This window comes from Macaca thibetana, chromosome 4 (assembly GCF_024542745.1).
Source record: "Macaca thibetana thibetana isolate TM-01 chromosome 4, ASM2454274v1, whole genome shotgun sequence".
Taxonomy (NCBI): Eukaryota; Metazoa; Chordata; class Mammalia; order Primates; family Cercopithecidae; genus Macaca; species Macaca thibetana.
In genome coordinates, this window is record NC_065581.1 from 6,308,854 (window position 1) to 6,334,502 (window position 25,649).

At 40.6% G+C, this 25,649-nt stretch overlaps 1 long non-coding RNA gene across 2 annotated transcripts in view; it reads right to left on the reverse strand.

The window, feature by feature from the left end:
- Window positions 1-2,239: 2,239 nt before the first annotated feature.
- LOC126953926 (uncharacterized) overlaps window positions 2,240-25,649 on the reverse strand; it is a 29,873-nt gene continuing 6,463 nt past the window's right edge. The window contains exons 2-3 of one of the 2 annotated variants that reach the window (XR_007725413.1): window positions 24,751-25,385; window positions 2,240-4,158 (exon numbers count right to left, since the gene is read on the reverse strand). This is a non-coding gene — a long non-coding RNA (uncharacterized LOC126953926). Of the gene's footprint in view, window positions 4,159-24,518; window positions 25,386-25,649 lie in introns of those variants that run through there. The other variant, XR_007725412.1, reaches the window with a different exon arrangement.

The window sequence follows — 25,649 nt, forward strand, 5'->3', positions numbered from 1 at the left end:
AATCAGACACAGTATTTGGTTATAACAGCAGTAGAGATATAAATCACCTACACTAAAGCGTGAGGTCTAATATAGAAGAGGTGGGACATTGAGACCTGGAATGGGGAACTTTGGGTAGATACACTTGAGAACCTTAAATCTCCCAAATTTACTTGAATTTGCATAGAAGCCTACTTCCTTCTTGTCAGAGGAGGGTAACCTCTCATTACTTGGAGACCATGGACATGCTTCTCCTTACAAATGTCTTACAATATGATACTTTCCCTCCTGAGGATATGGCCCCACCTCCCCTCTTTGCTTCTAGACCAATAACCAGGCTCAAGTTTCTTCATGTCACAGTGAGAAGTATTGACACGTCTCTGGGAAGAAAGATGTTACTCACCAGGAACCAGAAGGTTCCTGCTCCATATTTTCCAGATCCTACAACTCTCTTGGTGAATAATATCTTTCTTTCCAAAGAAGGTCAATGTTCCCACTGGGGATACATATTGAGGGTATTAGACTGCGATCCGTAGATTTGAGGGGTTGGGGGGGGTCTCCTGTAGGTAAGAGCCTGCAACATAACAGAAGGATTATCAGTAGCTCTTACTCCAATCTTTTCCCCAAATAACCAACAGCTGTTTTTCAGCGTAAATATAAACTGGAAAGGGAAGAAGGATCTTTTAACAGCTTTTGAATTAGGATATGGATATAGATCAACAGCTACCATTAGAATGCCATTAAGTCCTTACACTATCATGACACCTTGTTAGAGTTGAGATTCACAGATGTCAGGAGATAAATGGAGTCCTGGTCAAAGCCCATCTCACATGAGTTCACCCTGAGTCTATGTCCTTTGTCCTAGATTGCATAATAGGGACAGATATACATAGCATCTGGCAGCACCTTCATATTGGTTTCCTGACCTATGAAGTAAGAGCCATAAATGTAGGCAAGGCCAAGTGGGAGTCCCTGAAACTGTCTCTGTCCCTCACCAAATATAATAAATCTGAAGTGATGCTGCATCTGAGGGATTATACCTGAGAATAGCGCCACTCTCAAAGATTTAAAACATGCAGAGATGGCGGTTCTCATCACATCCCCATTTAATTCAACCATATGGTTCTTGCAAAAACCAGATGGATCATGGTAGCTGATGAGGGGATAGCACAAACTTAGCCAAATGATAGTCCCAATTACAGCTGTGCTGGATGTGATATCTCTACTAGATTTAAAACTAGATCAAATAGCCTGTTTCACTTGGTATGTGGATACTGATTTAGCACATGCATTCTTTCCTATGCCCATTGAGAAGCGGGATCAAAGGCAGTTCACGGTAACTGAGGACAGATAATTTTAAATATTTACCATCTCTACCTCTTCTAATCTTTGTCACAATATGGTCCCAAGGGACTTTAATCATCTGGACAGTCTACAGAAAATCATGCTGGTCAAGTGTATTGATATCATGTTAATCAGACCTGTGGAGCAGGAAATGGTAATTCTTTCCTATGTTCTGGAAAGACCCATGCAGGCCAGCAGGAAGAAGGAAAAAAACACACAAAGATTCAGTAGTTTCTAGGAACTGTGAGGTCTGGAGCATGCTAGGACATCCCTTCCAAGGTAAAGAAAAGCTATTGTACTTTGCACCTCCCACCACTAAGAAAGAGACACCATGTTTGGTAAGCATCTTTGGAATTTGGAGGTATTATATATTACACTTGGAAATCCTCCTAACCCATTTATTGGATAATTCAGACAGCTGCAAGCTTTGAGTAGGCCCAGAGCAAGAAATAGTTCTGCCATATAAGCAGCCCTACTACTTGGGCCATATGATCCAGCAGATCCAATAGTGCTACAAATATCAATAGCTGAAAAGGACACCATATGGACTCTCAGGCAAATCTTCGTAGTAGAAGCTCAGTCAGAACCCAAGGTTTCTGGAGCAAGGTAATACCATCTGCATCAGAGAACTATTTGCTATTCAAAAAGTAGCTCCTGAACTGTTACTGGTACATACCTAATAGAGACTGAGTGCCTACTATGGAACATCAGGAGGTTATGTGACAGATGTTGTACATCATGAATAGGGTATCATCACTGCCAACAAGCTATAGGGTTTGCATGGCTCAGCAGCTATCTGTGATGCAATGAAAAGTGTATGTTTCGGATTGAGCAGGTCTGGAAAGCATAGGTTGAAAACCCATGCCATATATCTCCATTGTACTAGGGTCTTTCCCTCACGTCACAGCTATGTGAGTTAAAACAAGTAAATTTCTTATTGACAGCAACTAAATGGTGTTTGTAGCATTTTTTTCATACAGTAGATTCCATCCATTCACTATACTTTTCTAACTGAGTTGTCCTACATGCAAGTACATGTTTTTAATGTTGTCTGTCTTCTGTGATGTTCCTGTAAGTTTGCTATTAAAATACATTAAACTATATATATAAAAAAAGTGGACTGCTTACAAACTACAGCCTTACTCAAGAGTTCCTCTGATGTACAGTGAAGAGGGGAAATCCTCTCAGTGGACGGGGACATTCTGGCCATCACGTTTGTGTGGAAAAAGTAGTCCAAGCTAAGGTCTCTTGAGCACTGATGAATAATTTGACTGGGTGAGAGATCAAGGAGTACAAGATTAAAGATCAGAGACATAGAAGTCTAGGGAATAACATATTGCAAACACCTGTGGGAATGAGCATAAAGTCTGAGTCTTAGTGCCAATGCCAGCAGCTCAATCATTCAATCACTCAAAGGCAGCAAAATAGATGTGATGATGGGCACATGACCATGAGATTGATCATCTTAACTCTACACCACATCACTCAGAAACCACCAGGTTGATAGAAAGTTGGATGGCATGCCAAGGGACAGCTGGGGCATGAGCTTGGGATAGCTGTGATACTCCATATGATTGGAATGAAAGATGCTCATTTGAGTACAATATAAGTTTTAAACTATTATTTGACCATTTGGTGATGCATTATTCATGATAGCTGGCTAGACTACATGGGTCCAGGAACCAAGAGGTTAGGTTAGAGTGGCCTTTCCTGTAATCACTCCCAGTGGTCCACGTGGAGAAATTTGTGTTTTCTATCCTTGTAATTTTAGAATCATATTCATTAAAAGTTCTGATTCCAAAGACTAAGACTTCACATTAAAAATTACATTAAACCTTTTAACCCAAAATCAATGAGTGTCACCTGGTCATTTTGAGCTCTCATACCAATATACACACAGGCAGAGAAACAAATGGTCATGTTGGTGGGCATAATCAGCCTTGATTATCATTAGGATCTACGGTTGCTGTTGGCTAAAGGTGGCACAGAAGAGTATATCAAGGACCCAGGGACAGCTTTTGTGCTTCTGTGTCCAGTAATAACCATGAATGGGCAGTCAGCAACCTTGGCCTGACTAGGACACAGTAACCAGTAACTCAGAAGCTTCAGTATCAATGTCTAGGCCACCGATTGTGCAAGAAATCTAAACAGAAGTGTTGAATGAGCATGAGGAGCATCGAGAGTGGATAATAAAAGAGGGAGGTAAATGTCTATTATGTCCCTGGGATCAACTGAAGCAACAGGGACTGTAGCTGGTCCTATTAATCCTCCTACTGAACTTGTTGTGTTTTAAAGACATTATGGCTGGACTTCACTGTGAAAAATCAGTTATCAGACAGAGTGAACTTAAGAAGGGACAGAATTTGACCACAGCAGTGCAAGTGTTGATGCTTCACCTATATTTTCTTGATATGCACTGTTCCCTTACAGGCAGATGGCTTTTAGCTGCAAGCATCTGTGATCCTCTTGCAGAGGGCATTCTCCAATCACAGAGGAATTCTTGGTCTATGTGCATGACAGGCCTGAAGTGCCAGAAAGTTCATTCCCTCACAAGACGATCTCAATATGTCGGTCAAGAGTGGGTGGATAAATAACCAATCCACCCCCACTCGAGCAGGACAGCTCGGAAGCAGATTATATGTAGTGTCCCAGAAGCAAGCCCTCCAGTGGGATGGAGCCCCAGCTGCCCACATGGTAACAGCCATTAATGAAGCCGGCAACGGCCTCCTTCCCTTCCTTGTCTCACTTCCTCAGCCCAAGTGATTTCTTCTGTAATAAGTCCTAATAACTCCTCAAGGGTTGAGTGTCTTCAGCCGGCCACAGCAAGGTTGTTTCCTTGGCAATGAAAGAAAAAAGAAAGCATTATAATAAATCTGAAAATATTATCCCCAAAGGAAGGTCTATAATAAGGAAATTACATGCCATGGTATAATGTATGTTTTTAAAACAAAATAGTGCCTTCTCTGTAGAAAATTGATCAAAGGGAGACCAACTGTAAGTTATGATGGTATCTCAGACAAGAAATGGTGGTGTCTTGGCCTAGAGTCTTAGCAGTAGAGGTGTATTACTTCTTAATTCCAAGAGTGAGTCTGGGTTTTATACAATCCTTTTTATAAACTAAAACCTGCAATTTAATCTGGTAAGGTTGCCTTGTTACAAGCTTGGACTAAAGCAATTAGTGAGAAAAAACATTGCCTATCCAGGGATGGATTCAATGTTGACTCTTTAGAATCAGGTCCAATTAGTTTAGTAAACATTTTATAAAACGGTTACAAAAATATAAAATTATATAAAGCCCATGTGTTACCAAAACTGTAGATTCCCTGGTCTTTGAAGAGTCATTGTCATCATTACTATGATGGAAAAAGTATAACATACTGGTTAGTTAAGAGTAAAAGAAGGGAAGCCTAGCTGCCTGGTTTCAAATCTGTGATCTGTCCATTAACAGAGAGATGACTTAACTCTCTGAAGCTTACTCAGTTCCCTCAACTACAGAGCGGGAATAATCATAGCATTTATCACAGCTTTATCCGTAAAGATTAAGTGAGATAATACAAAAATGGATAAACAAACATCAATAAATATCCTGCAGACATTAAACATAGAAGAATATTATTAACAACTTTCTGCCAATACATTTGACAATTTAGATGAAACAGACAAATTTCTAAAAAATCTTCTTAAAACTGATTTAAGAAGAAATAAGAGGAATAAACAGTAATATAACCATCAATGAACTTGAATTAGTAATTCAAACTCTCTCCACAATGATAATCCAGGGACATTTAACTTTCTTCACTAGACGATTTCACAAAATATTCAAAGAAAAAATGCTGATAGTTTTATCAAACTCTTTAAATAAGAAAAAGAGGGACATGTCCCTCAATACATCTTATGATTCTAGAAACACCTTGATGCCAAAATTCAATAAGGATAGTAAAACAAGAGGAAGAAAATAACAGACTGCTCTTATCTATAAACATAAATGCAAAACAAATAAATAAGACATTGGCAAATGTAATCTAGCAATTTTCAAAAGGAAGAAATGATGACCAAATTGAATTCACTCAAGGAATGCAGGGTTGTTTCAACATTAAAGAAAAAAAATCTGTTGCTGCGATTAGCCACATTCACAGATCAAAGGAAAAAGTCCATGTAAACAATGTTAACAGATGGAGAAAAAAAACGTTTGATGCATTCCAACACCCATTCATGATGAAGTACCGTCGTAAAGTAGAATGAGATGAAACTTTCTTAATTTGCTGAGGGGAATCTACAAAAAAATCAACATCAGATATATTTTCTTTTACTTCATTCGGGTTTATTTTGCTGTTCTTTTTCTAGTTTCCTGGAAAGATGCTTAGTTCATTACTTTTGTGACTTTCTTTTATCTTATAAATTCACCTCGAGGATATAAGTTTTTCTCTAATCCTGCCCTTAACTGCGTCCTACGAGTTTGAATACGTGGTATTTTTATTAACATTTTGTTTAAAATATTTTCAAGTATCCCTTCTTTGACTCATTGGTTATATAGAAATACATTTCTTTATTTTAAAACAGAGAGAGATGTCCTAGTCTTTCTTTCTTTAAAATTGCTTTTTTTTTTGAGATGGAGTCTCGCTGTGTCCCCCAGGCTGGAGTGCAGTGGCGCGATCTTGGCTCACTGCAAGTTCTGCCTCCCAGGCTCACGCCATTCTCTTGCCTCAGTCTCCCGAGTAGCTGGGACTACAGGAACCCACCACCACGCCAGGCTAATTTTTGTATTTTTAGTAGAGACGGGGTTTCACCGTGTTAGCCAAGATGGTCTCGATCTCCTGAACTAATGATCTGCCTGCCTCGGCCTCCCAAAGTGCTGGGATCACAGGCATGAGCCACCACGCCTGGCCTAAAATTGCCTTCTAACATGATTGTTGGAATATACTCCCTGTGACAATATTTTGAGACTTCATGGTACAATATATGTAAACAGATTTCATCAGTGTTCTGTATGTGCTTGAAAAGAGTATATATGCTTCAGTTTTTTAATGCAGTGGTTTATAGTCTAGTTGAATAGTCTAAAACTCTGTAATTTTAAGATCTTATTTATTTTATTTCAACAATGTCACTTTTTACAGTTTCCTTTAGATGCTTATATATTTTAAGCTCAGTTTTTACTTCTTCAAACTTATTAAGCCTATTTATTTTATAATGTGTCTGATAATTCCAACACCAGAAGTCACGGTGGACTCTGTTTTCTGTTGTTTCTGCTGATAATTGATCATGCCATATTATTTATTTAGGTATCCTCCTATCTTTGACCATAGTATTTATTTTTTAAGTTGTAGACATAATTTGAGTCCTAGGATGGTACCTTCCTTCAAAGAGAACGTTATTTCCTTCTACTAGTTGTGTCGGGGGGCCATTAGTGCAAGACCACCTCAATCCAAGTTGAATCTTGAGATTCCTCAGATGTCAGGAGAAGAGAAGTTGATCTCTGAGTCAGCATGACTGCTGGTTTACTTGTGGCTTACTCTCATCCTAAGGCTGGAGTCCTACCTTTAAATATGAGTGGGCGTAGATCAGATTTTTCATGTTCAGTGGACTTTGACTCTTGTTCCCCTTGTCCTGGGATTCTGCCAAAATCTCACTTCAGTTTTTCCACTGTTGTCTCTGGGTCAGCAAATGCCCTCAGGGCAAAAGTTTTAAAGATTTTTTTTTTAATTCCTATTTCGTCTAACTGTTTTTACTTGTTCTCAACAATAGAGTTTTTTAAAATTGTCTTGCTCATCATTACTGAAAGCAGACAAACCCCATTGAAAAGTATACTTTAAGTCTCAAATTTCAGTATTGATCTTATCAGTAAAATAGCAGTAATTGTGATAATAATAATATCAACCTACTCTTCTTTGGTAAATGTTAAGAAAGATAAAGACTGAAATACATATTTCTCTGCAGAAGATACATTCCTGTCATTTCTTTCACCATAGTGGCATTTAAGTCATGTTTTTCAGAAAGCAACTCTAAATTAAAATCACTATAAAGTCACCAACAAAAACCAAAGATAATATTGTCAAGATCTTCTTTTCTGTTTGCTCTAAGAATTTGTTCTATTTTACAATTCTCAAATAGTGGGGAATATTTTCTTAATAAAAGGGCTCAATCTTCCTGCCATAAATATATGAATAGAGGAGAAAAGCTTCCAAGTGATAACTGAAAAGTACAATCCCCACATTAGAGGGGGTGATTTTTTATTCTGTTTATAAATGGACTCAAATTTCATGACTTAATTTTACTTTTCTTAAAACTAAAAATAAATTCACTGGAACCTCGGAGTGAAATATCCTAAGTTAAAAATTCTAAAATTACTTCAAAGGCTATGGGGTTCATGAAAAGAAGTCCCATTCTCAAAACTCTGAAAATGGTTCAGTTTATTCCCAAGACCTGCTCAGGAATGAAGTGAGAGCTGAATCTGTTTTATTTTCAAGACTAAAAACATATCCAATTTTATTGAGTTTATTGCACAATCAGGCTGCAGATTTGAGGAGCCAAAATAACAAAATTACACATCATGTTTTGTACCTCACCCAAACTAGATGACATTTCTCCAAATTAATCAGCTACCCCATAAAGGATACTAACACGAGGTCTGCAGAGACTTTCTTCATGCCAAAATATTATGGTGACTTTGTATCTAAGCAACAGCCATTTCCAAGAAATTCTAAAGACAGCATGTTTCAAGGGCCAGGATCTTTCACCTGTATCCCAGCACTTATTTTCCTATGTCCTGAATACACTTAGGTTGCTGGCTTTGGCTCCACTCTGATTTCTCATACACTGTTTTCTGTCTGTTCCTAAAACATTGTGTCATCATTTGTTGTGAACAGTTAGAGAAACATACTAAAGAGGCCTCCAGGCAAAGCTCTTTCCAAAATGAGAGGAGCTGCTAAAAGATCTTGACTGGTATACAATGTCAAAAAAGAAAAACAAACAAACAAACAAAAACAATGACAAAACCAAAGTTCCCCATCAATTTAAAGACAGGATTACTTTAGAGCTCATTTTATTGGCAGGACAAAGTACTTCATATGGTCTCTCAATTCTCTCTAACATCTTCCAAACCTGTTCACCAACTCTCATCCAGATACTTGCCATCACTCTCCTGCAGTGAATCCCAAGCTCTTGGCAGCATTGTAGGAATGACTCTGTTTGGAAAGCTTTCACTGCAGTGGGCAAATGTCACATATAAACTTCATGTGGAAATATGCACAAATACCTAACAGCGGGCATTCAAACGCAGTTGTTTGAAGATGCTAAGCTTTTTATAATACTTTCTGCTTTTGCATCGTAAGAGAAAACATTCATCGTGTGTCAGGGGGCAGCAGATAAAAAGGGAGAGAAACACAAAATGAATCAGATATTCTCCATGTAAGCATTGAGCATCACTTGGCCACCTAGCAAAACATGAAAGCAAGAGCATCTGGTCTTGGTTATCCTCTGCTTTCCCCTCGAGAGTCTTCTTCCTTCAACAGGCATCTGTTTATCTCTGCCTCCCATCCTCCACTTTCTAAGTTCTCCAAACATGAAGCTGGTACTGTTTCCTGTGCTGCATTTCACTCTTGGGAACCTCACGTTCCAGGTTTTCCCTCCTTCTCACCTAAACTGTCCTGCATTTCATTTCCTCAGAGTGTTGCTCTGTTCTGCTTTGCTCTCTCCAAACTGAATGATTCTTTCTGGCTTATGTGTAGATACAAGCTGTCCACACTTTGCAAAGTTCTCTTATGCATGAATTTCATCACAGTTACCACCAGTCCCCCCAGCAACATAGTTCCAATTTCAGTTATCACAGTACATTAACTCTGAGTAACTGTATAAAGTACAAACTTCGCTGTCAGCTCTTCAGTCCACAGATTAACACGCAATAACAGATGTACATCATGATCAGAGACCAACCACATCACTTCCTTCACATTTCCCCAGTGACTGGTCCCTGTGCATCTGTTATCAGTTCATGCACAGACAGAAAAGCATGTGGTTGTGTTGCCTCCTTGGCTCCCAGTGGTAAACATAAGTGACATTTTATAAAATGAATACTTCAAAAGAGGGAAATAGTTAATAAACATGACGGTCTAGCAAAAAACAAAAAGTGATAATGGTGAAAGTGAAATTCACATTGAAAGTAAATGGAATTATAGGAAAACTAGCTGACGGTGGGGATGTGAACCTTGTGTCTATTGGAAAGACTCTAGATAGGCAGCCAGAGGAACTTAAGGAAGGCGAATTTATACACAAGAATTAGGAAGGCAGCAACAGGGAAAAGAACGAAAGTTAAGATAAGATGTCTGAGAGAAAGATACCTCAGCAAAAAAAAAAACGTCATATTGAAGGAATTGAAAGATGTTTCATGACATTGAAGGTTCAAAGGATAAAATATTGGAAACTGTTCTGAACTTAGAAAGGAGTGTGACATTCTGCCAAGGCATAGAAACTATGTTCGCTCCATAGAGTAAGGTTGATGACAAAAAGAAGGCAAGCACTCTTCAAACTACTCTTGATTAAGTTTTTTACACAAAATAAAACTCCTGATGCTCCGTGTTTCTAATGATTTAAATTAGACTGTATAAATAAATATTAGTTTTACTGTATTTTTCGGTTTTCTATATGTTTATAACCCATAGTAAGAGAGTTTTTCATATTTTGGAAAAAAATTGAAAAATCACAAAACAATCGTAATGATTATGAAGATGGTTTTGCAGGGTGGCAGAGCTGTTTTTATTGTCCCACACACCATGCAAATCAGGGACTGACAGTCTATGCTCAACAATAGGATAACACCACAACCCCTCTTTGGTAGAATAGTTGCATGTTAAAAGCTCTTGGTTAAAAGTATTACATAAGCAATAACTATGCCTCTCCAACTCTAACTGAAAACAGCTATCACACTATTTTAATTGAGTCAAGCAGGACTACATACAGTCGTGTGCTACACCATGGTATTTCAATCAGTGACAGGCTACATATATAACAGTGGTCCCACAAGATTATAATACCATATCTTCATTGTACTTTTTCTATGTTTAGATATGTTTAGAGATACTTATAATTGTGTTACAATTGCCTGCAGTATTCAGTACAGTAACCTGCTGTACAGGTTTGTAGCCGAGGAGCAATAGCTCTACCATACGCCCTAGGTGTGCAGAAGGCTATACCACCTAGGTGTGTGTAAAGGCATTCTGTGATGTTTGCACAATAATGAAATCACCTAATAATGGATTTTTCTGAACATATCCCTGTCACTGAGTGATGTAAGATTATATATTCCAATTGATATCTATTCTAGCCCTCCAGCTTCATTTTCTCTGCTACTCACTCTCCTTTTCTCTTCAGGCTCACTGGCTTTTTAAAAAATAAATAAATAAATATTTTGAACAGACAAAACATATACAGAGTATTAAAATTAACTGCCTACTACACTTTCCTGCTAAAAAAAAAAAAATTATTACAATATTGCTGAAGCCCCTGTGTTCCCCTCCCAGACAGCACGCCCTCCATCATTCCTCACCACCAACAACACCTCTAACCCCAGATTCTATGTTTATCATTCCCATTGTTTTGTCGCTCCTATTTTTTTGGCATATCTTGAGCATTCACATTCTTTTCCTGATCCTGGACCCTTTCACGCCTCCCCAGCACTGCTGCTGTTTCTTTTAGCACAAATCCCCTCCTCTGCTCCGCAGCCCTGCCCGCCACAGTTCTCCGCTACTTTTTTTCAGGTGAGAACTACATTTCATCATCACCTTCTCTGAGAGAAGGGACCTGGGACCTCCCTCACTGGGTCAGCTCCTGTATTGCAAGTTCTCATAGGACCTGACCCCTTGCCTTTGCACTCGGCATTTCAGATGTGGTTTTGCATTCATTTGTGTGATTCCTCTATAAACAGACGTCTCCACACTGCTCCTGAGGGCAAGAACCAGGTCTGCATTCACTGGGTACTTAATCCTGGCACTGTGCGCTGTGCCTTGCATCTAGAAGTCACTTGATTCAGATTGAATCAGCAGGGACAAGACTTTCTTTGTTGTTAGGCTCTTTGGGAAGCTTTCATAAAAATTTGAAGGTTAAAGCCCTCTGGCCACACATTGCAAAACCAACAAAATAAATAAATAAAAATTTAAAATCAATGTGAAAACCAAATTCCAGCAATGACCAATGAAAAACATGCATGCAGATCCCCAAAGATCAGTGTGATGGAATTTGTCCCACAGTACTGAAGAAAACCGGGCACGTCGAAGCAGCTTCCAAAGTGAATTTTCTTCTGCTGTGGCCTGATTTACAGATTGGAAAGTTTGTGTCTGTGAAAAGGTGGCACAGGCAGCACACGCACCCCTGTCCAACTCATGGGTAGTGATGATTTCAGCAGAACTTAAAAGAAATAGAAGGGATGTTTGGAAGAGAAAAGAAAATGTAGCCTCAGACATTCATCAGAGGCTGGCTGGATTCGCAAATCTTTTAGGAGGAAGCAAAAAAAAAAAAAAAAAAAAAAAAACTATTTAAAGGTTTCTTGCTCAACAGTATGCATTTTTAATGAGATTACTATGTACTTTACAGTCCTTCTCACCCAAAGACCTCATCTCCCAGCTCTGCTCCCAGGTTCTCTCCCTTGCCCACTGCCACTCCTGACACTTCCACTTACATCAGCTCATTAATCAGCACTTGCCCTTGTGAAATACACAGCTCCAAAATATTGCAACCTGAGTTCATGTTAATTACTTGGACAGTGGTACAGGATCCTGAGGGAAGTCAGAGACCTCTGCATGCAGAAATGCCTCTGCCAAGCCTAATATTAGGATTTTATATTTTTTAAAAACCTCTTTTTAGTATCCGACTAATTGGTCAGAATACATCTTAGAAAGAATAGTATCACATACAGAGCAAGTGCATCTCCTATACCAAATTCTCTTGGGTTCCACTAGCCTAGATTTGGAATCTTTTAGATATAAATAACAAGAGTTTCTGTAGAGTCACATTAAAGTAGGTGTTTTTGATTTAGGGTTTATGAATGACCTGGGGCGGGGAGGAGGAGGAATCCATGCCCTCCATGAAATTGTAGGCATGCTTTTAAGTGCTAAGGCATTTTTCTGTAGCAAGAATGATAGCGTTTATTAGATCCTCAAAGCAGTTCACAGCCCCAGCAAGAATCTTCTCAAATCTATTTGCTATTATTGGGCTGGTGAGTTAACCACAAAACTAATCTCTAAACTTGATTGGCCTAAATGCCTTGGACATTGACACAGCTCCTCATGGCAGAGAAGCAAGATTGAAATTGTGAGAAGGAGAAAAGCATTATTCCTCTTGTTAATTACTCATTGTTCCTATAATGGTTTTCTTGGGATGTCTATGGATGTCTTACACAAGGAAAGAAAGCATATCAGTTACTAAAATTCCAAAGAAACCAGAGCTTTAGGTATACATAGGCAGTGACATTAATTTGACAAGGGGTCTCTCAGATAAATTTCGCAAAGGTGATCTTCTCATCCCCAGAGATGTCTTGCCTGCTGTGCAGGGTTGAAAGCAGGAAGCACGGGGGAAATAAACTGGAGGGGTGCCGGACCCTGCTCCCTAACACTCATGGGAGCCAACAGTGTGCTTCTCTTTTCAACAATATTTTCAGTGACACCACATTGGCAGCTTGACATTGGCCATGCAGGGAGTATGTACACCCATGAAAGACAGCAAACACTGTAAATACTTTCCTCAGAGATGCAATAATTAAACGTTTACCAACACATAACTGATCAAGATCCTTTAGTGAGTTTTCAAGCTGTGCAAAGCTGGTTGTCCAGTGGCCATGCTTAGAGACTAGATGAGGACACATCAAAAAAATTTTTTTAAATGCTAAATTATAAAGCAAAAAATGTGCATATGCCAAATTTAAAGGCATTTTTTAATCATTTTGATGCAAAATTCTGAATAGGCTTATGGGAAGAGAACTCTTCACAATTATTTGGTGCCCGTGTGTTGACGGGGCTTTGGGCTCAGGCTCTGTCTGTGTGTGGAGAATCCAGCACAGCTGTGGACGCAGATGGAATTTTATTTTGCTTTTCCAAACAACCAGTTTAGTCTTTACTGGGCCAATGACCACAGTTGCACCTTTTTCAAGGTTTCCTAAACAAGATGTTTGCAGTGATTTTGTTTTGTTTTTGTTCGGTTTGCAACTCTCAGAAGCTCCTGACCAGTTAGGTTATAAAGAATAACAAGATGATTTGGATAATATAACATGGACAGGCTCAGGTGAGATTCCTTGGCTGTACCCCTGAAGGGTCAGGCTGCTGATCTGGAAGGAGCTAAATGAAAATATCCCCTTTTCTGATGCAGCTGCCACAGAAAATAGAGGAAACAACTGAGTGAGAAGAAACTAGATTCCGCTCTGCTCTGACTTCACCAGCTCACCTAGTGTTCTGAGCCACCACGGCAGCCAGAGGCTAGCAGGTTTCTGCAGGACTGAAACACATGAACCTCCAAATTCATGTGGGTTACACTGGCAAATGCAGCTCCAGTTGGAAACCAAACATCTTTTTGATTACTGGCTATGTGAGTTTGTGTCTGCTGAGATGCAAATGCCTGAATGCCATTAGATGTACAAGAGATTTATGGGGGAGGCATCCAGAGAGTTAGGAAGCACCTTCAGACTACAAGGAAGGTCTGACAACTGTGGAAGAAAAAAGGCAAGGGAGGAGAACTGGGCAAGAGGAGATTTGGACCACAGCCCAGTTCTAGGCAAGATTCGGTGAGACTGTTGGTGAGCACCCTAGTCAGAGTCACCTGGTAGGAGGAGTCCTGTGTCTCACTAGATTGAGCCTGTCTTAGACCATTGCCAAGCTCAGTCTGACTGAGAGCAGCCCATGGGGAGTGTGGCTTCCAGTGAATGTGAGGTAGATGCAGAGGACAGCAGCTTTCGCTTCTTCAGCAGATCTGAGTGGTGCATTTTCATGGCTACCATGCTGGTCATTGTCATCTTTACATCTTTGCACAAATGCTGCTGTCACTGAATTTGCTTTTTTTTTTTTTTTGAGATGGAGTTTCACTTTTATTGCCCAGGCTGGAGTGCAATGGCACGATCTCGGCTCACCACAACCTCCGCCTCCCAGGTTCAAGAAATTCTCCTGCCTCAGCCTCCCAAGTAGCTGGGATTACAGGCACGCACCACCACGCCTGGCTAATTTTGTATTTTTTACTAGAAACGAGGTTTCTTCATGTTGAGGCTGGTCTCGAACTCCTGACCTCAGGTGATCCACCCGCCTTGGCCTCCCAAAGTGCTGGGATTACAGGCGTGAGCCACCGCACCCAGCTGCTTTTTTGTTTTTTTAATGCAAGGGCCTGCAATGGCCCTTTAATGCAAGGCTGCTACGTGAGAAGTACAAGGTCATACAACGTATATATTACTGTATATTACTATATATGTTGCAATTCTCTTGGGGAAAAGTTTGCAGACTAGAAATTACAACTATGTGAGGGTCTTCCAAGGCTGTTTATTGACTTTGGCTTCTGCTCAAAATGTACAAAGCGTCTAAGACACGATCTACAGGAACAGGAAACTGCAGAAAATGTAAGGGATTGGGAAGCTGGAAGCTCAGGCAAAATGTGGTTCCATCCTTGGGGATAAGAATATATACCTCTTGACTCACATACGAGGAGAATGAGTAGGAACTGACATTGGCTGTGCATGAGGAACCTGCACTCTGTATTTTACATTGTCTCTGCTTTCTTTCCTTTATCCTCTATGGCATTAAGTAATGTCCTCTAGAATATTCTAGTCCTTAAAATTTAAGAACTCAGAAAAGTGATCTTTTGTTTACTTTGGGGACAGAATTTTAGAAAAGAAGTCAGTGCAATAGTGACCACGGTAATTTAAGAAGAGAGAACTCATGGGACAGATAAAATCTAGGAGGAACAGAGTCAGATGCACTTGGCCCCAATACCTTGTCTTACCTGGACAGTCTCCTATGAGGACTAAAACTTTGGAGAGTCTGCATTTTGTTTTAATAAGGGAGTTCAATTCCCTTAGATAGATCATAAAATTGTATGCCTCTTAGTGAGCCAAAGGCTCGTTATGCAACACCTTCTAAACAGTGTTCCATAATCACTATCACAGACTCAGGAACTCAACAAACCATTAGCCCTTCCAAGCCTCTTTCAGAGGTTTTCTGTGAATCTCCAGCATCCCAGTCACATAGTCCTTCGAAGGCAGCACCTACAGTCTGAGGTCAGAGGCCTGGATTATTTCGGGAGCTCCCAGTCACCCATTAGCCACATGCATCAGTCCACTTTGCTCTGCAATACAGATTTAAAGAAAAGATTCTCTTGGTTAGGTTCTCAGAAATATTAGTAGGCCAGGAAAATAGTCTCTCTCTCTCTCTCTCTCTCTCTCTCTCTCAGAAGTCTACCAAGAAATAAGTGCTGAATAAATGAACAAATGGATGGTGCAATCAGGAGGTGAGAAATCAGACTAATTTCCATGCTACTTTCTAATATCCTATACACCCAAAGAACTAGCATTATGCCTCTGTCAGTGGACAGTACAGTAGATGTGGCCCAAGACCTCTTCTCAAGCCTGCTGCAGACAACAGGAGATATAACAAGAATACTTGACTTCTTCCTTTCATTTGGAAGTGAGCTCTCATCCTTCTAAGAGATGAAGGATAATTCTCTATATTTTGCTCAGTGTTTCATAGTTTTCAAAGCAATTTTATAAGTTATCTTACCTAAGACTTATATTTATAAAGCAGGAGCTACCATATTATCTCCATTTTTCCCAAAGAGAAAACTGAGGCACAGAGAAGTTGATTAACTTGTCCAAAATCAAGCATCAGGGAGTGTTTGAGCTGAAATAATGGTGATAAACAACAGCAACAGCAACTACTTATTGAGTGCTTATTTTGTACTAACTACTAAAAGCTTTATGTAGACTACCTCTAACTATTAAAAGAGCCTTGTAAAGAAGGTATCTATGTGTTCATTTTGTGAACAGAGTAAGCAGCGAAATGCCTTTCATATATAGACCCTCAAAGAACATTAGCAGATTGATTGGTAGGAATAGATAATCTGTTGGCTGAGTCCAAATCTATTAAATTTTTAGAAAGAGATTTAGACTTTTAAAGAAGTGCAGTTAGGCAGCAAACAAAAAAGGGAGGAGATATTCATCTAATTCAGAAACATCGGTTTTTCCAATGGGCTGAACTATGGTATTCAAGTATAAATTTTCCCTCTTATGTTCTTCTTTGATTAAATCCCTCTCTGTCAAAGCTGGCCTAATCTTTAGGTGGAGTCTGATATGCTGTAACTGGTCTGGAGGATCCTCACAAGACCTCTACTTAAAAACCCTCCCCCACCAACAATCCTATAACCTATATTCCATAATTGTAGCTGCCATGCTTGTAGTTTGAGAATCCTCTAATTAAAATGGAAAACAACATTACAGGTGGTCCTTGTTTGACTCTCCAGCTACTATTTACTTCTTAGAGTGAACAAAGATTTTAAGCACATGCTTTAATGTGAGAGGAAGGCAGGAAAACAAGGTAATCTAAGTCTAGAAGGGAGAAGAAGGAAAAAGCTTCAGAATAAACGCACAGCTCGTAGAAAACTTAATTCACACGTTTGACTGAGCCTATCTTATTTACTAGGAGAAAATTAGTGCACAGTCATACCAAGTCATTTCACTCATTATTCCCCAACTGTTTCCCCAATTTCTCATCATTTATCAACACTTCTTCCCCCTGCACACTCACATTCACATATATAAACTTGTTCCTGGGATATGATTCAGACACTAGAGAAAATATATCTCTGGCATGATTCCTTCCACAATTTAATTAATAAAAGCAAAGTAACAGGCATGATAATCACAATGAAGCAAAACCACTAACAATGGAAGAAAAATAAGAGAAAAAAATATATACTCACTGGAAAGATGTTTTATTGCTAAAGTGAGTTACTAAGGTCCCCACTATTGCTCATTTTCTTAGAAGGCTTAAATAGTATAGCCAACTAAATTTTGAGTTGGCATCAATACTATTGGAAATGCTCTTCCATTTCCAAAAACAGAATGGTAGAAGAGAAAGTTAGCCAAGTGCATGAGTATACATGTATTCATGAACTGATGGTGTGGTTCTATGCTTCAGAAAATGACCCTGGGAGTCACTTTCCATTCTTCCTCAAAGATCACTTTTCAAAGCACAGCTCAATATCTTGCTTTCCAGGAGCCTTCCTCGGTCTCTCAAACCTAGCAGAATCCCTCCTTTCTCAGAAATCCAAGTGCCCATTTAATTCATAGACTGTAATACAACAGTGGCAGCAAGAGATAGTTTCTATTCATGGAGTACTGGGTGTTGTTTTGTTTTCCAGAGCCCAGTGAACAAGACTGCATAGGCTTAGCTACATTTGTAAACCTCTCCATCCCATCATTTAGAAAGCTGAGCCAGGCATCCTGAGCAGCTGGCTCTGAAGCCTTTCACCTAGCATGGCTGCATGTGGTCCATTGATTGCATCTGCACATGAAAAAACTTTCAGGAAATGCAGCCTTATTGATCAAAGGGTCCAGGAACCTGGGGGTTCTGTGTGCACATCACTGGGGTTCCATTTCATTTGTCTGCCTCTACTCATGAGCAAGAGGGATTTATCCATAAAACAAAACAGGCATTTTGGCAACTCCTAGATGCTGGGTTCATCTCTTGGCACATCTTATTTAGGAAAATGAGCCAGCTACCAAACCTAGGAGGGAATCTGAGGGGTCACCCAGATAGAGTGACCAACTGTCCAGTTTACCAGGGACTGAAAAGGTTCCCAAAATGAGGGTTTTCAGTTTTAAAACCAAGGCCGTCCAGGGTAGAGTAAGACCCGTAAGGATAAGGACCGATTCTTGTTCAATGGACAGAAGGCATACAAAAGGCCAAGGATTCAGTACCGTGTCTGGGTCAGCAGGAGAGGGAGGAGAAACAATGAATTGTAAACGTGTCTTCCAGAAGAATGCGGCCTTTGTAGGAAATGGTTCCTCCCGCTTGTTCAGAGGAAACCGTGTTCATGGAAGACATTACGCATACAATTCCAAATCAGAAAATGGATGAGAACATAATAGGAAGAGGCCCTAAGTCCCTTGATCAGAGAGACCTGAAAACCAGCCAAAGTGACCCCACAGAGGACCATGCTACAAAAAAGCCCTGGCCTCCCAATCAGCAGCAGTGCCACCTGCTTCAGCAGAGTGTGCCTCCAGGGCCGGCTGAGAAGTCTCTAATTAAGGAAGGTCCCAAGAGAGCAGCTCCTGTCCCAGGGACACAGGGACATCAATGCACATACATGGAAGATCACATAGCATGGCTGGATTTCTTTCCTAATGAGACTTCATGTTAGGGCATAGGACCACCATTTCTGCCCTAGAGGACAGTGGGGAATTTCCTGGGTAGAACTGTTTGGGGCTTCATCCTCTTAGAAGCTAGACAGCTCCAAGAGGCAATAGAAAACCCTTTTGACTATGAGCATCTGCAACACAAGATTTTCATTCCAAAGTAAGAGTCCCAAAAGTCCAAGGGCCATGGAATAAGATAACAAAGCTTCCCAGGCCTAATATTTAGCAATTTGTCACCTTGCTCTTCTCAAACAGGGAACAAACCTGGTCCCAAGGCAATCAGATTTCTAACACTGAGGAGCCTTTCAGGAGGTGGGAGGGACAGCTGTCATGAACTCCTTGTAGCTCTTGCTAAGCTGTGGCTCCTGGGAGCACCCAAGCTGAATGTGGGTGGCACAGCTCTAAAATGTTCTTTTCCAATTTGTTCTAAATCCTCCACACGCTGGGAAACTGGACCACTTGCCAGAGGCAGGGCCCGGTCCCTCCAGCTCTGATTTTCATTAGCCAATAGGACAAGATGGACCGCCAGAATCTATGCATCTTGGTGTTCAGGTGATGCTACCCTGTAAGCAACATGCTTTTAAAAAAAATTCTGGAGTTTTACACACGCTCTGAAGAAAACAATCCTTTTGGATTTTTTTTTTTTTTTTTTTTTTTTTTTTTTTTTTTTTTTTTTTTTTTTTTGAGACGGAGTCTCGCTGTGTCTCCCAGGCTGGAGTGCAGTGGCGTGATCTCGGCTCACTGCAAGCTCCGCCTCCCGGGTTCATGCCATTCTCCCGCCTCAGCCTCCCGAGTAGCTGGGACTACAGGCGCCCGCCACCTCGCCCGGCTAGTTTTTTTTTTTTTTTGTATTTTTAGTAGAGACGGGGTTTCACCGTGTTAGCCAGGATAGTCTCGATCTCCTGACCTCGTGATCCACCCGCCTCGGCCTCCCAAAGTGCTGGGATTACAGGCTTGAGCCACCGCGCCCGGCCCCTTTTGGATTTTTGCTTCAAGTCAGTGACATCTTTGATGGAGCTGGGTAATTGGAAAAGGGATTTAAATATGTCTGGAGGCTTCCCACACTGTAGAATTTGCAAACACTGTACGGAATCCGTAAGCAAACAGAATTTACAAAGAACCTCTCCCCTCTGGAATTATTCAAGGATCCAATTTGAAGAGATTTTAGTTTATTTTGAGGTGATGCCAGAAGGCCTTGAAAAGAAGAACAAAGCAGAGTGGGGTGTGGTGTGGCGGCAAGGGACACAGGGTAGGCGTCAGGGAGTGTCACTTTCTGGTAGAGAAAAAAAGACTGGTATGATCACCCATCTGTGATGGTGACAAAGCAGTTTAAAGGTAAAGCTCTAGGGATGGGGCTGCCCCAGAGTCATTTTTAACGTGTGTGTGTGTTTGTGTGTGAGTGTACACTGCGTGTTTCTAAAACACATTCTCTTTTAATTCATTAGGCAGAGTGAATATTCCGACTTTAAACAACCTGCTCATTTTCCTGCATAGAAGCTATTGCTGGACACACAGAACCCTGCATACCTGTGCGCACACATGTGTAGAGGCACTCAGTTCCATCTGGAGGTGCATCATTCATTCACAATGCTTTACACTCACAACCATTTAAACTGCTTAGAAATGCCTAGGGACCCTCCGCCCACCACCACCACTGCGGACTCCGAGAGACCGCACTTCACAGTCTCTGGAGAGATTTTTTAAATAAACATTTTTCTTTTTAAAATAGTTTTAGATTTACAGAAAAAAATTGAGAAGATAGTACAGAGAGCCTCCATATATTCCACACACTTATTTTCCCCTGTTTATTTACATATTTATGATTATTTATTTATTTTAAGAGAGGGTCTACCTCTGTCACCCAGGCTGGAGTGCAGTGGCACAAGCATGGCTAAATGCAGACTTGAACTCCTGAGCTCAAGCATTCGTCTCGCCTTGACCTCTGAAAGTGCTGGGATTACAGGAGCAAGTAACTGCCCCAGACCCTCCCTTATTATCTTACCTTAGTATGATGCATTTGTTGCAATTAATGAACCAATATTGATAGATTATTATGAACTGAAGTCCATACTTAGTTTTTGCCTAAAGTCCTTTCTCTGCACCAGGATCCCATCCAGGATACCCTATTACATTTAGTCCTCTCGTCTCCTTAGGTTCCTCTTGGCTGTGACGGTTTCTCAGACTTTCTTTGTTTTTCGATGACCTTGACAGTTATGAAAAGTACTGGTCAAGCATTTTGTAGAATATTTCTCAACTGGGATTTTTCTGACATCTATCTTGTGATTAGGCTGGGATTGTGGATTTGAGGGAGGAAGACCATGGGGGCAAAATGCCATTGTCATCCTACAACAACAAGAATATACGATATCAATGTGTCTTTTCACTGCTGACATTGGCCTTCATCATCTGACAAGGTAGTGTTTGTCAGGTTTCTCCAATGCACGCCATGCTCTTTGGAAGGAACTTACCATGTGCAGCCCACACTTAAAGAGTGGGGAGCTATGCTTACCTTTCTTGAGGGGAAAGTATCTACCTAAATTAATTTTGCATGGCACATGTGTCTGTTTTCCTCCAGTTATTTATTTACTTAATCTATAATTTATTTATACTAGTATGCACTCATTAATATTTACTTTATACTTAGTTTATATTCCATACTACTTTACTTTGTTGCTCAAAATAAAGTTTTGGCCATTGGGAGCTCTTTTAATTCACTCCTGTGTCTCTTTGACACCTTCCTCCCACCCACCCCACGCCTTGAGATATTATGGCTTTAAAAAAAATACTTCCATTACTTTCTAGAATACAAGATACTTCAAGTTCATCTTATCTATTTCCTGTCCCGGTCCTAGAATTATTATTTCCCTAAGGAACTCTGGTTTTTTTATTGAAGACTATTAGTATCAGAAAACAAGATCTGGGCACTAGGTGTGCTCACTGCTACTGGGTTATAACCACAGCCCTTCTTCTAGACCTCTCAGCTGACACAGCAAGGGTATATATGTGTGCACACTAACCTTTTTATATGCATATATCTATAACTATTGCTTTATATAACCATCTGTAACCTATATTAAGCTAATTATGATGTCTCCTCTGAGGGATTTTAAAATGTAGAATATTGTTTAAAAATTAGATCTATTCCTTAGAAAGAACATTCTAAGAGGATTCTAATCTAGACTATTAGAGGAAGAAACCTGAACCACAGATATCTGTATAAATGTGTTTCAGAAGGTCAAGGCCTGATTAAGTTAGTGGCAGAGTACGTCCTAAGACCTTGAATAGCCAACAGATGGAATTAAGCAATTTTTAAAAACAAGGCTCAGTGTCATTGTTAAGAATCTGCTTCCACTAAACTTTGTTTTTTTCCCCCCTTAGAAGGCAGAGATGTGAAATCATCACTTTTTAAAAATTTTCAAATACGTTATTTGACTTTTTATAAAAGAGATTATTTTTTAGGGCAGCGTTAGCTTCACAGCAAAATTGAGTGGAAGGTACAAAGATTTTCCATATACTCCTTACTCTCACACATGCACAGCCTCCCCCATTACCAGCAATCCCCACCAGGATGGCACACTTGTTAAAACTGATGAACTCACATTGATACGTCACTATTACCCAGAGTCCATAGTTCACATTTGGGCTCCCTCTTGGTGTTGTGTATTCAACAAATGTGTAATGGACAAATGTAGAGTGAAATGTATCCATCATTACGGTATCATACAAAATGTATGATAATCTGTGCTATACCTGTTCATTCCTTCCTCCCTCTTAACCCCTGGGTATCACTGATCTTTTCCAGAATGCCATACACTTGGAATCATACCGTATGCAGCTTTTTCAGATTGGCTTTTTTCACTGGTAGTATGCATTTAAGATTCTCCTAGGTCTTTTTGTGGCTCAATAACTCATTTCTTTTTAGCACTGAATGATATCCCATTGTCTGGATGCACCACAGTTTATTTATCCATTCACCTATTGTAGGACATCTTGGATGCTTCCAATTTTTGGCAATTTTTAATAAAGTTTCTGTAAACATCTGATATGGTTTGGATTTGTGTCCTTGCCCAAATCTCATGTGGAATTGTAATCCCTAGTGTTAGAGGTGGGGCCTGGTGGGAGGTGATTGAATCAAGGGTGTGATTTCTAATGATTTAGCATCATCCCTCTAGTGCTGTCCTGTGATAGAGTTGTCATGAGATCTGGTTGTTTAAAAGTGAATGGTAGCTTCCCCCACCTCTGTCTTCCTCCTCCTCTCACCATGTAAGATGTGCTTGCTTCCCTTTACTTTCCACCATGATTGTAAGTTTCCTGAGGCCTCCCCAGAAGCAGAAGCCTGTACAGTCCACAGAACTGTGAGCCAATTAAACCTCTTTTCTTTATAATTTACCCAGTTTCAGGTAGTTCTTTATAGCAGTGCAAGAACAAACTAATACAACATCCATGGGCAGGTTATCGTGTAGACATAAGTTTTCAACTAATTTGGGTAAATACTAAGGAGAGCAATTGCTAGATGACATGGTTTATTAGTCAGGGCTCTCCAGAGACACAGAGCCAATAGGAGGAAGAGAGGGAGAGAGAGAGAGAAAGAGAGAGAGAGAGATGAAAGGAGACTTATTAGGGGAAATGGCTCATGTGATTATGGAAGCTGAACGATAAGATGTCTCCAAGCTGGAGAACCAGGACAGCTGGTAGCATGGCTAGGTCCAAGTCTGAAGGCCTCAGAACCAGGGAAACTGGTGGTATAACTCTCAGTCCTGGGTTGTAGTTTTATGAACCAGAACGTTACTGATGCAAGTCCCAGAGCCCAAAGACCAGAGAGCCTGGAGTACTGATGTCCAAGGGCACAAAAAGAAGGGTCTCTTGGCTCCAGAAGAGAGAGGGAGAATTCATCTTTCCTCTGCCTTTTTGTTCTATCTGGGCCCTCAGCTGACTGGAAGGTGCCTGCCCCCATTGAGTGGCGGGTCTTCCTTACTTAGTCCACTGATTTAAATGCCAATCTCTTCCAAAACACCCTCACAGACACACCTAGAAATATGCCTTTCCAGCTACCCACATATCCCTTATTCAGTCAGGCTGACACCTAAAATTAGCCATCACAGGTCCACCCCTTGTCAACACATGTACATCTCTTCAGACCATAGTTAATCTCCAGACAATGACAATAACAAAGTCATAGTTCCACCTAACTCTCCTGTGTCCAGCTGACAATGCACTAATTCCTTCTCCAGAAAAGAAAGTAAAGTCCTTGAGTGATGTTTTCTCTTCTCCTGATAGCTCATAAATTAAATGTTATGATGTAAAGTTAAAAATACTTGGCGGGACACGGTGGTTCACACCTGTAATCCCAGCACTTTGGGAGGCCAAGGCAGGTGGATCACCTGAGATCAGGAGTTCAAGACCAGCCTGGCCAACATGGTGAAACCCCATCTCTGCTAAAAATACAAAAATTAGATGGGTGGTGGCAGGCGCCTATAATCCAAGCTACTCAGGAGGCTGAGGCAGGAGAATCACCTGAACCCAGGAGCCAAAGGTTGCAATGAGCCGAGATGGTTCCACTGCACTCCAGTCTAGCGACAGAGTGAGATTCTGTCCCAATAATAAAAGTAAAATAATAATAATAAAGTTAACAACACTTCAATACTCACATAAAGTCAATACATCTTATGTTACATGATAAAGTGGAAAGAAAGCAAAGCTATTTGTTTAAAACATGTATATAAATCCAAACATATTCTTAGCAAAATGGGGAGGAATTACTCATGACAATTACAGTTTTCAATTCCATAACTGGTCATGTCATCATAGCTGGTATTGATAGCTACCTTCTTCCACTATCCATTCTGTATTCCCCTTCCTTTTAGCAAGCACCTTAGCTGGTGGTGGTTCTTTATCTGGCAGGATGGCCCAAATCTTCATTTCAGAAGGGTCTAGGCCATTCTTACTCGTGCCTGGATTGTGTTGCTGTAGTTTTCCATTGACCTTAATTACAGTGCATGGTAATCCTAAGAGATGCCCTAAGGAATGTCCCATATTCCAGACATGCTCTTCCTTACCTCTGTTGTGGAGCAGTAGTCCAATTTCCTTTTGGTGGTCCAGATCAATCTCTCCAGCCAACACTGTACTTTCCTTCTTAGCCTGTTGACTCAGAGGCATGAAGAGCCCAAAGTGGCTGTGTGGCAGTCTTAATTTCAAGTTCAGTGGAATCATTGTTGTGTCTCCTGGTGGAAGCATTCCTACCTCTGGAATTAAGACCTCTAGGACAGTAGAGCATAAAGTCATGGGAATGGAAAGGAAAAGTTTTTCTAGTGGGTCACTAGGAGTAACAGTGAGTCATGTCACTCCCATTTCCACCGCTTGATTCCTAGACTGGTGAGTCCTAGATATGGGACAAAAAGTACCATGTATTGAATGCTGATTCAGAGCATACACTGCCTTCTGGGGAACCCTGCCCCAGTGTTACAAGGTATTCTCACCCAGCTGGTGCTGCAACTGCATCTTCAAAAGGCCAATCATTTCACTTTTCTATCAATCCAGCTGCTTCAGGATGATGGGGGATGTGGTAAAATCAATAAAATCCATGAGTGTGAGCTGACTGCCACACTTCTTTGGCTGAGAAGCGAGTTCCTTGGTCAGAAGCAATGCTTTTTGGAATACCATGATGGTGGAATCAGCTGGCTGGCTGATAACCCTGGGGAATGGTGAGAGATAGGGACTCAGTGTTGGTCTCAGGTTGGGCACTCACAGGTGGTCATAGTCAGATCAGCCTTGTTGCTGAGCCCTGAACCTTCCTTTGTGCCACCATGGCCACTTTGCTCATGAGCTCTCTGGGGCAATGACAGGGGTGACTGAGGAAACAGGCTGACTAGTATCACAGAACAAATCAGACTATCTACTTTATTATTGAAGTCCTCCTCTGCTGAGGTCACTCTTTAGTGAGCATTCACATGGGACA